At 41.2% G+C, this 14,496-nt stretch overlaps 1 protein-coding gene across 4 annotated transcripts in view; it reads right to left on the minus strand.

The window, feature by feature from the left end:
- LCLAT1 (lysocardiolipin acyltransferase 1) overlaps window positions 1-14,496 on the minus strand; it is a 158,042-nt gene that overhangs the window by 78,627 nt on the left and 64,919 nt on the right. For 2 of the 4 annotated variants that reach the window (XM_036434865.2, XM_036434862.2), the window contains exon 1: window positions 12,930-13,099. The exons of 1 other annotated variant lie outside the window; for it this stretch is intronic. The gene's annotated coding sequence lies outside the window, so the exon portion shown is untranslated. Of the gene's footprint in view, window positions 1-12,728; window positions 12,850-12,929; window positions 13,100-14,496 lie in introns of those variants that run through there. One more of the 4 variants, XM_045580565.1, reaches the window with a different exon arrangement.

The raw sequence follows: 14,496 nt of genomic DNA on the forward strand, positions 1-14,496 counted from the left end.
ACAACCCTCCTACAAGTGCACTAATTTGCTAGAATAGATAGAGCTCACTGAAAACATTATACGTTAATGATTATAGTTTTATTATAAAGGATAAGACTCAGGAACAGCCAAATGGAAGATGTGTAGGGCAAGGTCTAGGAGGACAAATTCAGATATCACCCTCCCAGGAGATCAAAGGGTTGATCAACCGGAAACTCCACTGTCCCAGAGTATATATACAGAGCTTCATTGCATAGGCATGATTAATTAAATCACTGGCTACAGGACCAAACTCCAGTCCCTCTTCCAGCCCAAAGATAAGGCTGTGACCTCAGAGGGAAAGTGAGGGTGGGTGGGTGGATAGGAGGAGATCCACCAAAGAACTTGCATAACCCATACAAAGACAATGGGGTGGTGAAGACCTGGGATGGGGGATTGGGGTGCACTAGGTCATTGGCAGGGAAGACGCGGGGGGGGGGGGGGGGGGGGGGGACACATAGGTAAAACTTTCAACAATAAAGGTGTTGGGTTTTTTTTAATTAAAAAAAATAATTTTAAAAAATCTCCAACCCTCTAATGGAGGGCTAAGTCTTTCTGGTGTGACTAGACGCTACCCTGAAAACTATTGTAGAGACCACCCTTAGTCACTTCAGTAGTATAAACTCAGGTATAATTTATTATGAAGAACAAAGATACTCCTACCACTTGAGAAATTCCAAGGATTTTGAAGCTCTGTGATTGGAGCCAGGGTTAATGACCAGATATATTTTTTATTACATCATAATCACAATAAATGGAAGTTAAAATTGTATGCTATAAAAATAACACAAGCATAAAGATGAGTAGAGAAAAACATCAAAAGCATCACCAAAGAAGCAATAGAACATATTGAGTATAAAGGTTCAAGTCTAGATGAATAAATAAAACAAAAGCAGACATATTCACGTAGAAAATGAAGCTTGAATTGAGAATTAATTTAATACTAGCCCAGTTGAGACCAAAGGCAATGACCAGGGATTTCAAACAGACACAGGACAGATATGAATCTAGAAATGAAAGAGGACATGGCCAAAATTAGTTATCAGAGTTATCCACATAATTAGGCTACCCCAATTACCCTCAAAGCCTTCACTACTCAAAGGATACCAGCTAATGGTCCCATATAAGCACCTATCTGATTTAAATAAAAACAAGATATTGTACACAGCATCAAAAGGGCTGAACTCCAGATCATTGGACTTTAAACAAAATGGTACTTCATTTTTAACATAAGGATTCAAAAAGAATCATATGACCAAATTCAAAACAGAAATGCCAGGTTTTGTTCTTTGACCAAAATGTACCATTTTATTTTCTAGCAACAGGAAACGTACAATGCATCTCTCTAATAGAAATGTTTATTTTTCAAAGAAATGTTTATGAAACAACTATAGAACACTTAAACAACAGCAATATAAACAGAACTGTGAATAATCTATTCACAGAAGCTTCCTGTTCAGATTCATAAAGCAGGATGAATAGACATAGAAATCATTACAAATACTTACTCAAAGCTTTTAGAAAGTACATTCAATAACTAGAAACTGCCTTGTTAGTGGTCCATAGTTCAGAAGCATCACAATTTATTCTCCCCACACTGCACACATCATCTCATCCTTTCGTTCCTAGCTTCTCAGAAAAAGTCTCAACTCTGACTTTCAGACAGTGAAGATGACAAATGGGAGAAGAAAGGGAAGATAGAGTTTGGGACAGCATACCGGGCTAGTAAACTTCTTGTTGTTCACAAGACAGACATTTTCCACTGAGGCTTATTTTCATTATCCTAAATTAATAACCTGTTTCCCCGAAAATAAGACAGTGTCTTATATTAATTTTTGCTCCCAAAGATGCGCTGGGTCTTATTTTCAGGGGATGTCTTATTTTTCCATGAAGAGGAATACGGTACACATTTATTGTTAAATGAAAATAAAGAAAATTTATTATCTGTATACAGTACGGTAGTACGGTAGTAGTCAACACAAACCAGACAAACTGTGAATCCTACAGTATCAAGAATTTACTCATTTATTCAATGACAATCATGTCATCATCTTCTGGAACATCATCATAACAATCCAATTCCTGAATTTCCTGGTGAATTTCTTGTGACTCCATTTCTTTCAGAATCAGTGGACCAAATCTCTCCTGTTTAGCCTGGGGGGGTGGGGGGGCTTATTTTCGGGGGGATGCCTTATATTTCACTCATAAGGAAACCTATAAGTAGGTGTTATTTTCGGAGGATGTCTTATTTTCGGGGAAACACAATAGTAGCCGAAGATGCTCTTGGATTGAACCACTCCCTAACTTGTTCCAATTACGTAACCCATAGAAGGCTCAGATCATGCCCAATCACTGCTAATTTCTGATAAGCTTAAATTCTCTCAGCCTGTAAGGAGAGAACAAGGTAACTGACTCAACCAATTCACCAATTCTACCCTGCTCCTGTCCATTCTCACCCTCAAACCCTCCAAAAAATCCTTAAATAAAAACCTTTGTAAATACAAAGGGTCAAAGGGAATAATCAATTTAAACAGATATACCCTTAAGCCATTTTTCCTGCTCCTTTCTCTTCTTCAATTACTCCACATCTCTACTCACCCAGAAATTGTCTTTAAAAATCCAAAAGGTCAATCCTAGCTTAAGCAAAATTCAGCCCTTTCCAGTTCCTACTCCCTGGTGAGCATGCCCACACTATCAAGTTACTCACTTCTAAAGCCTTCCATCCAGCAGGATCCACCCTTCAAATTTTTTAAGGCAAAAGGTAATTAATTCTGTTACCCTGATGAGCCACATTTCTAGTCCTAATGTTTCTTCCTAGTACAAAGGCAGGCAGAGCAGGATCATCTCCATCAGTGTTTACTGAACTGAATTAGCAGGCTGCTCTTCTAAACTACTGTAATTGCTCACCAGATCAAACCCTATATTTAAATCCCACCAGATTAAATTCTACATTTCCCTCACTCAGAGCAGCAAGGTCACTTGCATGTTAAAAATATTCTTCTTTCCAAAAGTAACTATTGTCAGTTACATTCTCCCATTCTTTCCAGTTAGTGCCAAGAACATTTTGCAACCTAACAACCAAGTAAAAAATCCCCTAATTTATTTTTATTTTTATTTTTTTACAGATTAAGATATTAAGTCTCAGGAAGATAAAATTATCGGGTCTAGTAATAATTAATGTCGTTTTTAAACATTCTTTTAAAATCTTGCTTGGCGTTGACTTGTATTGACATAACCTTCAAACACGTGGTATCTGCAGAACATGTGAAGTGCAATTAACAAGTTTTGCTTGAAAAAGTTTGTGTTTGGTTTGGTTTTTGTTGCAAAACTAGGGCTAAGAAGATGGCGGATGAAGAGCATATTCGGCACTGCATGCTTTATGAGTTCCAATTAGGAAGAAAAGCAAGTGAGGCTGCAAAAAACATCTGTAGTGCTCTTGGTCAAGATGCAGTTAGCGCCAGAAAATGCCAGCGTTGGTTTGAGAAATTTCACGAGGGAAATTTTTCGTTAGATGACAAGAGTGGTCGAGGCCGTGTGTCCAATTTTGGTCAAGAAGCTCTTCAAGCTCTTTTGGTGCAAAATCCTCAAATTACCCAACAAGAGCTTGCGACAACTTCAAATTGTTCACAAAAAACAATTTCCAATCAATTGCGTGCACTTGGCAAAGTCCAAAAGTTTGGAAAATGGGTTCCTCATGAGTTGACCGACAACAACCGTAATCAGAGAGTCACAATTTGCAGTTCGCTCCGCTCTCGTCAAAACCGTTTGCCGTTTTTAGAGCAAATTGTTACCGGAGATGAAAAATAAGTGCTGTATGTTAATTTGAAAAGGCGGCCTCAATGGTTGGAGAAAAATGAGGCTCCGCAGCCCACGCCAAAACCTGACTTGCATGCGAAAAAAGTGATGTTGTGTGTTTGGTGGAATTTTAAAGGAATTCTTCATTATGAACTTTTACCATCTAACCAAACCATTACAAGTGCAGTGTATAGTGCCCAATTGGAAAGGTTAGCCCAAGCATTAAGAGAAAAAGAACCCGCGCTGATTAATCGGAAGGGCGTAATTCTTTACCATGATAACGCACGACCGCATACTGCAAGAATCACTGCTGAAAAACTGCGCCAGTTGGAATGGGAAGTTCTCCCTCAACCTGCATATTCTCCTGATATTGCCCCTTCCGATTACCATTTGTTTCGTTCTTTGCAAAACTTTCTTTTTGGAAAAAAATTTAATAATGAAGAATGCCTCAAAAATGCATTGACCAAATTTTTTGCATCAAAATCACAAGAATTTTACAACAGAGGGATTAAAATTCTTCCTGAGCATTGGGCACAAGTAGTAGAAAACAACGGCAACTATATTGTTGATTAAATTTTGTTGTATTGTTTAAATAAATTCGATTTAAAAAAGTTTTAGAAAACGACATTAATTATTACTAGACCTAATAGTCACAGTTTTCTAATAATAAAAAACAGAGTTCTTAAGATGTATGAGGTACTGTGAGAAGTGTTTTACTTGCAACATCTCTTTTAATCCTCACAACCACCACAGCACAAAAACAGCACCCTGGACCCCTTTTTATAGTGGGTAAACTGATGTAGTTTAAAAAAAAATTCCCTTCTCCAAGTCACAATGACAGTAAATGCTACACAAGCCCATTAGGCTAAGTTCAAAGTTCAAGTTAAAAGATAATTTAAACAAACAAACAAACAAAAAGGTAACTGTGTCTCCATATAACTGAAAAAAAAGAGAAATAAATAAATATAAACGAACACCTATCTGTGATTTTACTTAACTCATTAATTATGAAACAAGTTGTGCCATCTCATTCAAAAGCGAATGCAAAGAGCGCAAACATAGAAACAATCGGGGAATGAGGATATGGGTTTGCTTAATAGATCCAAAAAAGGGCTTCATCCACAAAAGAGAAAAGAAATCAATTGTACTTCCAACCTACAAATTTCATTTGCAAGTCTAAGGATAAGAGTTATTTGCATTGCTGTCATTCACAATTATAAAGTTGTAAGGTAAATTAAAAAACCGCAAAAGCTGCGGACACTCTAGAATAGATCTCTAGGAAAAGTGCTCTAGATATCAATTCATTTCCATAGAAGACACCCAGTAATCCTTTTGGTACATTTCAAAGATTTTCACAAATTCTCCTTACATATCTCTCAGTCACTATGCACACACCTCTTTCTTTGTTTAGAAAATAATACACATCTTCAAGATCTTTACCAACCACTAGAAAAACTGAATTAGTCCCCTCCGTAAAACCAATCTTTAAGATAAATTTTTCTCTATCACAGACTAAGCCAGAAATTTAGGCTTACTATGAATTTATACATAAATGCAGAAATAAATTAATTCATTAGATAGTCAAGCTTCCAAAAGATCTAAAACTAGTAAGAGTTTGGTTTTATTGAACAGTGACCCTCAGAATTACTCTCTGGTAAAGACATAGTTAAATTGTCACTTCCAAGTAACTGACGCAAAAACTTTACATTAAGTGTCTTAATTTCCACTCTGTTTTCTTCCCTACACAAGCATAAAAAATTACTGAACAGAAAAGAAACCTCATTTAAAATGAAGTGGGAGCTCTTGCATGGTAAAGCACAATAGGAAGAACTTCTTGTAGCAAGCAGCCTTCCCAACATCCTCTTTCCCTCTACAGGAGTTTCCTCTACTCTGTTTTAGCAGATTTGAACATGGCCTGTCATGGTTGCATGTTTTAGACTGCAATTCTTTGTTGTTCCTGAATAAAACAATTTTTCCGAAGAAATACCTGGTTGACTTTTTGTTTAAAGTCAGCAAAAGTAATCCTAATCTAATTTACATCTCTAGTAAAATCAAGTAAATGTACTTTTCCCTAAGAAGACTGTGAAGGTGGAGAGAAGGTGAACTAGGCTAGGGACCTTGGGACTCATGGAACAACACAATGTTGAGTTCCCTAGATTTTCCTTTTGCATCATATATCACATGGACAGAGCTGAAGAAGCCAGTAATCCAGAAATGCTAGAGAGCCAATGCTAAAAAAAAAAAAAAAAGTACCTGTTTTTCCAAAGGACAAAGAAAAAAACAGCTGAAACCGGTTTGGCTCAGTTGTAGAGCGTCGGTGTGCGGACTGAAAGGTCCCGGGTTCAATTCCGGTCAAGGGCATGTACATTGGTTGTGGGCATATCCCCGGTAGGGGGTGTGCAAGAGGCAGCTGGTCGATGTTTCTCTCTCGACGTTTCTAGCTCTCTATCTCTCTCCCTTCCTCTCTGTAAAAAATCAATAAAATATAAAATAAAAGAAAAAGAAAAAAACAGCAAAACAGATAACTTTTATACAATAACCATTGCACTTCAGAAAAAATAAAATAACAATAATAAAAAAAAAAGCACAACGCACACCCCTACAGAAAAAACTGACCCATGACAGCAAATGCCAAAGAGGGAACCTAAACTTTCACTCTCACTAGGCTGTGATGTCCCTTGGCATGACCCACCTCAACCTCCTACCCCTGCAGGGGTAATACCAAAAGCCAGACTTCCTTCCCTGCCAGGCAGTAGGTAGTAAGACCCACTTTCCCTGCCACCCTGTCTATGGGGACCACCTAAAGAGCCTGAACTTCACTCCCACACAATAATGCATTCTTCTTATCCCCATGGAGATGGTATGAGACAAGGTCTAGTACTGTCAGGACTTTCACTCTTCCCAAGGGTGACGGTGGAGACCATGTGGGGAACAGTATGAAAGCAAGGAAGCATCAGAGGAGAACTATAATAGAAGAAACTGAATCTTCCACCCCTGCCTAGCAGCTAGGAGTCCTACTTTGTGTGTCAATGGACCAATTCCTTAAAAGCTCTCAACTTACTCAAAATGGAAATAGATCATCTGAATAGCCCTGTAACTATTAAGGAAACTGAATTTGTGATTAAAAATTTCCTAGAAAAGCCGGAACCGGTTTGGCTCAGTGGATACAGCGTCAACCTGCGGATTGAAAGGTCCCAGGTTCGATTGCGGTCAAGGGCATGTACATTGATTGTGGGCACATCCCCAGTACGGGGTGTGCAGGAGGCAGCTGATCAATGTTTCTCTCTCATCGATGTTTCTAACTCTCTATCCTCTCTTCCTCTCTGTGAAAAATCAATAAAATATATATTTTTTTAAATTTCCTAGAAAAGAATTGCTTGGCCCACATTGTTTCATTAGAGAATTCTACTAAATGTTTAAAGAAAAATTAACACAATCTCTTTCAGAAAACACAAGAATAAAGTACTATTCAATTCACTTTATGAAGGCAGTATTATCCTGATGCAAATCCAAGAAAAGGGCAGTACAAAAAAACACACAAAAATTATAGACTGATACATGAATATTTCTTAGCATATTAGCAAATAGAACTCAGCAATATATAAAAAGCTGAATTTAATCCAGGGATACAAGTTTAGTTCAATATTCAAGAATCAATTAATGTGATCCACAATATTAACAAACTGAAAAAAAAAACACATTATATGATCATAAGAATCAATACAGAAAAACTATTTGATAAAATTCAATACCTGTTCCTGAGAAAAACTCCCAAGGAAAAAGGAAACAAAGGGGAACTTTTTCAATTAGCCAATGAGTATCTACAGAAAAAACCTAAAACTATTATTATTACACTTATGATATAAGACAAATGCATGGTGCACTGCCCTATTATTGGGAACAATATTTAAAAAAATAATAATTCTAAGACAGTGCTTGTATTACAACAGGGACAGCAGAAACAGTAAGCCACAGACAAAGCTACCTTCCCCAAGATACCTAAACATTCCTGTGGGGGAGGTGTCACTGTGACAGTTAAACACAATGCTTTCACTCTAGCCACACAGAGCCCTAAGAATGGGTGCCCCCACTTACTTCTCTTCCCTCATCATTCCCTTTTTCCTATCTTTTATCCATCATTTGCTTTGTGACATCACTGGATACCAGCTCACCAGCATGCTATCTCCCTGCTCCACAAGTTTTCCCAAGGGGATAAACTATCTATATCTGCATATATCTATACAGATATATACAGATATATAAAAAGAGGTAATATGCAAATTAGGCCAGGACACTGTCATGACCAGACAGGAGGATGTTGCCCATGCAGGTGAGGCCCAGAGTGGAGACAGAGACAGGAGGGCCTGCCTGAGCCAGCACAGCGGCTCAGTCGGCCCGGGAGCAGACACAGGCAGGGTGGCCGGGGGATGCTGAGAGTCAGGCACTGATCTAGCCTGATTCCCTTGGCAGCCAGCCTTGCATGAGTCAGGCGCGGGTCCTGGCACCCCAGGGGTGCCTTCTCGAGCAATTTCAATTAAAAGCTGGGCCTCTAGTACACTTATAAAATGGAGGTGGTCTTCCATTTGAGATGGAAAACCATGCATAGCCTAAGTCTTCCTTTATCATCCTCAGAACAGTAATTTACTTCCTCTGGGGAAGTGAACAATTTATCTTTTTAGAAACCTGAACTGTGAAAGATTGCTGGTTAATCATCTCCAGACAGCTTTCACTGAAGGCTGCTCCTCAGAAGTCTTTCCATCTGCTGCCCAGTTATCACAGGAGTATCACCATGGCCCTGGCAGGAGAGGACCAGGTACAGAGGCACAATGAACACTTTCTGCCAAATCAGACTGAGGCCACAGAGCTTTACCTCACTGCTACAGGCAGCTCACCAAAGACTTTTCTTAGCTCTCCTATACCATTCAAAATCTTGCAGCCAAAGGAATTAATTAATTCTAGTCCTCATTATCCAAGAGCAATCAGCATAGTAGGGGAAAAGTCCGCACAGTAATTTCTCCTAAACATGGACACATTTCCTAATGATATGAGATTTGATTTGTGTTTTCCCAAAAAGAGAAGCAAAATGTAAATTTATTTCCATAATGTATCTTATATTTACCAAAGTGTAAGCTACACTTGCAACTATGCACTAATTTTTAAGACAAGAAACTAATCAAGTGGTAGAGTTTGGGAGTAATTTTGTGAAAAGTTGTAGAAACGGCACATGACAACCTTGACCTCACATTTGCCTTTTGCAAAACAAAAGGCAAAATGTCAATTTTACCCTCAACAATTTAGACTCTGCTTTTATAAACAAAAATTAAACTTTTAAAAAAAAAAATAAGTAAAAAAAAAAAAAATGGATACATTTCATCATTTATTCCTCCAGAGCCTCTGATACAACTTTTAAAAAAATTATAAACACCTCTCTCATCATTACCCTGCTGGTTTTCTTCATCAAAATTTAATTGGCCTAACACTGTTAAATCCTCACTAGACTAATGCCTCTTTTTAAATTAAACTATAACAGTAAAGTGCACAAATCTTAGGATTGCAACTAGAATTCTCACATGTACATGCACCCCGTAATCTCCATTCATCTCAAGATATAAAACATTTCCAATATCTCAGAAGGCTCCCTCAGAAGGCCACCACCACCACCACCATCACCACCCAAAGGTACCACTATTCTGACTACATGTATACCAGGAAATAGTTGGATCTGTTTTTTGAACTTCAACTAAATGGAATCATTAGCACTAATGTTCTGAGCAGTTCTCGACCTCACTCTGAATTAATAAAATCCTGCATCTTTGCAAGATTTGCAATTTCACCTTGCAGTTGATTTAGAGTGTATGTCTGTTGGGTGCTAGACAACTCTAGTGTTATGAATGTTACAGTGGAGATTAGCTTTAGAACTAGAGAATTCATGTGTGATTAGTTCCGTATTATAACTTCTGCATAAATGTAATAAAAACAATGTAAAAAAAAAAGAAAGAAAAACCACTCAAATAACCACTATTCTTTCATTTTACCCCAAACATGACTTAGATAGTTCTTCCCACTCCTTTTGTGTGGCTTTTCTACCATCTCCAAATGAGCCAACTTTATGCTAGACATTGCAGATTTTTTACCATATAATTAACGTTTTCTATAATCTCAGAAATCAGAGATGTAGAGGAAGTTATAAACCTGGATTTGTTACATATTTTTTGACCCAACAACCTTAAAGGGTTTACAATACTCCCAAAACCCAGTAACAAAAAACTGCCTGCTCCATCCTTTTTCCTACATCAGTTAACAATATCTCCCATCATTAACCATACAGTTAGAGAAAAAACAACTCACTTTTCTCTTTTCTATCAGCAGGTGTTCCCCTCCCCCCACCTCATTATTCTTTCCACACAATCTTCCATTCAAAGTGTGTGTGGTGGACTCTGAACACAGCCAGTGCTCTGGTTCACTTCCTCACTGTCTCTTATCTGGTGTGTGGAAACTGTCCTCCTTCACTCACTGGCCTCCTCCTTACATTGTCTTTCACCCTGTCATCCATCCGATTAAGATCTTTCCACTCCCCATAGGATTAAGTCATTCTCTTAGCTGAGAATTCACAACTTGGCCCTTCCTTTTCTGGCTTCTCTCCCAGCAACTCCTGCAAAACTTTGGTCTGACCCCTAGACATTCAAGCACTCTTATTCCCCTTGGACTGCACTGCTTCCTCCTAGACGCCCTTTCTCCCTTTCTCCTGCAGTCAGTCTCTTCCTTTCTTGGTCAGTACCACTCCAGCAAAAGCAACTATTCCCTGAATGTGTTCCCACAGCCCTTGTACCCACTACAACTACATCATACTGCATTAGCTAATCATTTATTTGTTTATCTCATTCACTGGCCTACAAACTTCTAGACCCGAGGGTTCTCCCTCGCCTCCTGAAGCATAAGGTCAGGCTTTAATCTTTACATCCCAAGGACTTGGCAGGGCAATTCCATAAAGACTCAATAGGGGGGGGGGGGGGGGGGGGGATGTCGCAGCCTCTTTTATTCATATGATTTTTTTTCTTTAAATATAAACTTAAGGAGTTAACTTTTCCTTTAAAAGCCACCAGCAAATTATTTTAAAGAGTTTAATAAAAAATAAAATATCCCTTATTGATTTGTGCTTCCTGTTAGGAATTAGTCACATTTGTTTCAAAATACCTTTTAAAATAATGGATAGCAAAGGTAGAATGAATATGGCACTTAACTAAAGTAACTTAGTCATCACCATATAAATCACTATTAGATGCCAATGGAGTGAGTCACAGTTATTATTTATACAACTAAAAGATCACAAACAAAATTACCTCAATGAAAAATGTGTTCATATATATCCACTTAACATGTAACATATCTGCATGGTAGTAAAGAACATAAGCTGGAATCACAATGCTAGTTGTGTGACTTGCGGCAAACAACCTAAATTTCAATGTGCCTCCGTTTTCTCCTCTGCAAAACAAAGATGACAAAACCATCCACTGGACAATGTAACTGAGTTAGCACATATAAAGCCCTTGGGACAGTGCCTGGCAGGGTAAAAGTGTACTGATAAATATCAACTGTTAACATATAGTTGTTTTTTTACTTACAACAGTACAATGAGATCATTTGGACAAAAATGCTATCCCCATTTCAGAGGTAAGTTACTAACAGAGAGGTTAGGTCGTCCCTAAGCTATTTTAAGTGGCACAGTAGGAACTGGAAACCATACTAACACAAATCAAACTGAGCAAACCTCCAAGAATCAAGTCAGGAAGATTCTTCTTGGGCTTTTGGCATGGTTTATTCTTGTCAGCAACAGCCAGCCCAAAAACCTGGTGGGAACAGCTGACCTACCCCATTTGCTCAAGTGAAAAGGTAGGCGACGCCTCGCTGTCCCAGTGTCTGACCCACAGCAGACACTCTAAGCAGGCACACACAGCAGTCACCAAAGAGCGACTGATGGCTGAAACACACGGTGCCTCTGTGCTTTCTCCATAACAGAGGAAGGCACTCCACGACATCAAGCCTGCTACCAAAAAGAACAGTCCCTTCAGATTATGCTTATCTGTCACATCAGAGTACAATGAGGCCACAGAAACTTTACAAAGAGGGGAAACTTCAAAACGAGTCATTTTCTTCTACTCTAAAAAATACGTTTTGCAAAAAGAACTTCCATCGGGACAAGTTTTAGACTTTTGAAAGCTCACCCGCCTCTTGATATTTCCTGACAATGACTGGACAAATATTTCACCTCCCTCAGACCTTGACCAACACTTTAGTTTCAATACTTTCCTGGCCTCAACCTGAATCCCAATCCTCAGCCTTAATGACGGTCACGTGCACATGGAATACCGTTCATGAGCTTGGAAGGCAGATGCCATGAACCCACCTGAACCAGGGGCAGGGTTGCCAAACATCACGAAAGCCACACCGAAGTGCCCTCCCTTGCCTTTATCTGTCTTCTCTTCCAATGGGCAAGCGTAAGTTAGGATATACCTTCATGATCATAGACTTGGCCTGAGTGAGGCCTACCTCCCCTTTCCTGTCCCTGCCACTCTGAACCCACAGGTAGGTGTCTGGTACCTGGCAGAGACACAGATAGGGCAGCTCCAGGCCCTACTTCGACGGCTCACGCCCAAGACTCGCGCAGGGCGGCTTCTTGGACGTTTTGCACGGGGATGAAAAGCGGTGGAGCTCCTACAATGTGTTTAGGGCCGGGCAGCAGCCAGGCCCGCCCCGGTGTGGCGCAGGAAGGTGCTGATGCTCACTTGTAAACGAGGACCAGTCGCCAGGCCCTCCATCCACATCCCGGCGGCCCCCGCGACCACGACTCTCGCGCGACCCCCGCCCCCCATGCCTCCTCCAGCCTCCGGGAGTCGCTTCTCCGCGCTCCCTCTTACCTGCTGCGCCAGGGCCCCAATTCCACGGTCAGGTGCCCGTTACCCCGGGCCGTCGCCCGAGAGGCCCGCGCCTCAGAGGAAAGAGCCCGCCGCACGGCCTCTCCCCCTCATCACCTCAGGGATTCCCCCCCCCCCCCCAGCGGCCGCCGCCATCTTCCCCCGTGCGCCGTAACCCACCACCTGACAGTTCCCGTCTCGCACCTGTGACCACAGCCGGGGAGGACGCGCGACACGGCAGGCGGCGCGTGCGCAAGCTGGGGGATCCGCGAGGGTCACAACCTCCGGGCGAACCCGCCGCTAATTCATCCCGGAGCGGGAGGCGTGCGGACCGTCGCCCTAGTAAGGCGTCCCAACAGACTTCACTCTGATTGGCTGCGAGAGCCGTGACGCGGCGGCGTCCCCGGCTGCGTGGGAAGCCGGGTCCCCGGCGCCCCGCCCCCTGCTCCTCGTCGGGCCAGGGGCACCCTGGGCGCTGGTCCAGCCGAGCTCCTTTAAAGGGCCCGCACTCTTTTCCTCGCCGGGCCTCGGGGCGGGGCGGGACCGGACCTAGGGAGGCAGGGATGTAGAGAGGAGAAACCTTTGAAATGAGACAACTCACAGGGCCCGGTCCCAACTGTACGGAAGGCCCTCAGCTTGTAGAGTTTCAGATGGAAAACAAATCTGAGGAATTTAATTTACAAGCCAGCCGCAACCGGTTTGGCTCAGTGGATAGAGCGTCAGTCTGCGGACTGTAAGGTCCCAGGTTTGATTCCTGTCAAGGGCATGTACATTGGTTGCGGGCACATCCCTGTCAGGGGGTGTCCAGGAGGCAGCTGGTTGATGTTTCTCTCTCATTGATGTTTCTAGCTCTCTATCCCCCTTCCTTCCTCTCTGTGGAAAGTCAATAAAATATATTTTTAAAAAATATTTTTTAAAAAATAATAATCTACAAGCCAACTCACTAAGGCCGATTCAGGGGGCCAACCAGAGGGAGCAGCGGTCCTGGGACGCAAACCCCAGCGGGTGCAGTGCTTCCCCAGAGCAGGGAGGTCTCCTCTGCGCAGCAGCCTTTCACCTACCCCTGATGAGATGTACTCATCACTTTCTATGGGGCAGGGCTGTCCCTAACCTGCTCCGTAATGGTGGGGACCGACAAAACCTCTTTTGTTGTTGTTAATCCTCCCTCAAAGGTATGTTTCCAATATTTTTAAAAAATATTTTTAATATATTTTATTAATTTTTTTTTACAGAGAGGAAGGGAGAGGAATAGAGAGCCAGAAACATCAATGAGAGAGTAACATTGACTAGCTGCCTCCTGCACACATGGATGTGCCAGTAACCAAGGTACATGCCCTTGACTGGAATAGAACCTGGGACCTTTCAGTCCAAAGGCCGACGCTCTATCCACTGAGCCAAACCGGTTTCAGCTCCAATATTTTTTTTAAAAAGAATGGAAGAGGAGAGACAGAAATATCGATGTGAGAAAGACATTGATTGGTTGTCCTCCCTCCCGCCCAACCCATTGATCAGCGTTTGGGATCAGCCTACAACCAGGTATGAGCTTTTGACTGGAATGGGCCAGTTGGTGGCCCATGCTCTGTCCATTGAGCCAAACCAGCTAGGGCTAAACCTTTTATTTTTCTTTTCCCCAAAACAATTCCTTCCTCCTGTTGACCTTCAACAAGTATTCACTGATTAAAACCTTTAAAAGAATGTAATATAGCCACACATCACACACATAGCCTCTCAGTCATTTGTGTGTGTTTGGGAATTTTATTTGTTCATTCAA

The sequence above is a fragment of the Pipistrellus kuhlii genome, unplaced genomic scaffold, assembly GCF_014108245.1.
Source record: "Pipistrellus kuhlii isolate mPipKuh1 unplaced genomic scaffold, mPipKuh1.p scaffold_m20_p_13, whole genome shotgun sequence".
In the NCBI taxonomy this organism is placed as follows: Eukaryota; Metazoa; Chordata; class Mammalia; order Chiroptera; family Vespertilionidae; genus Pipistrellus; species Pipistrellus kuhlii.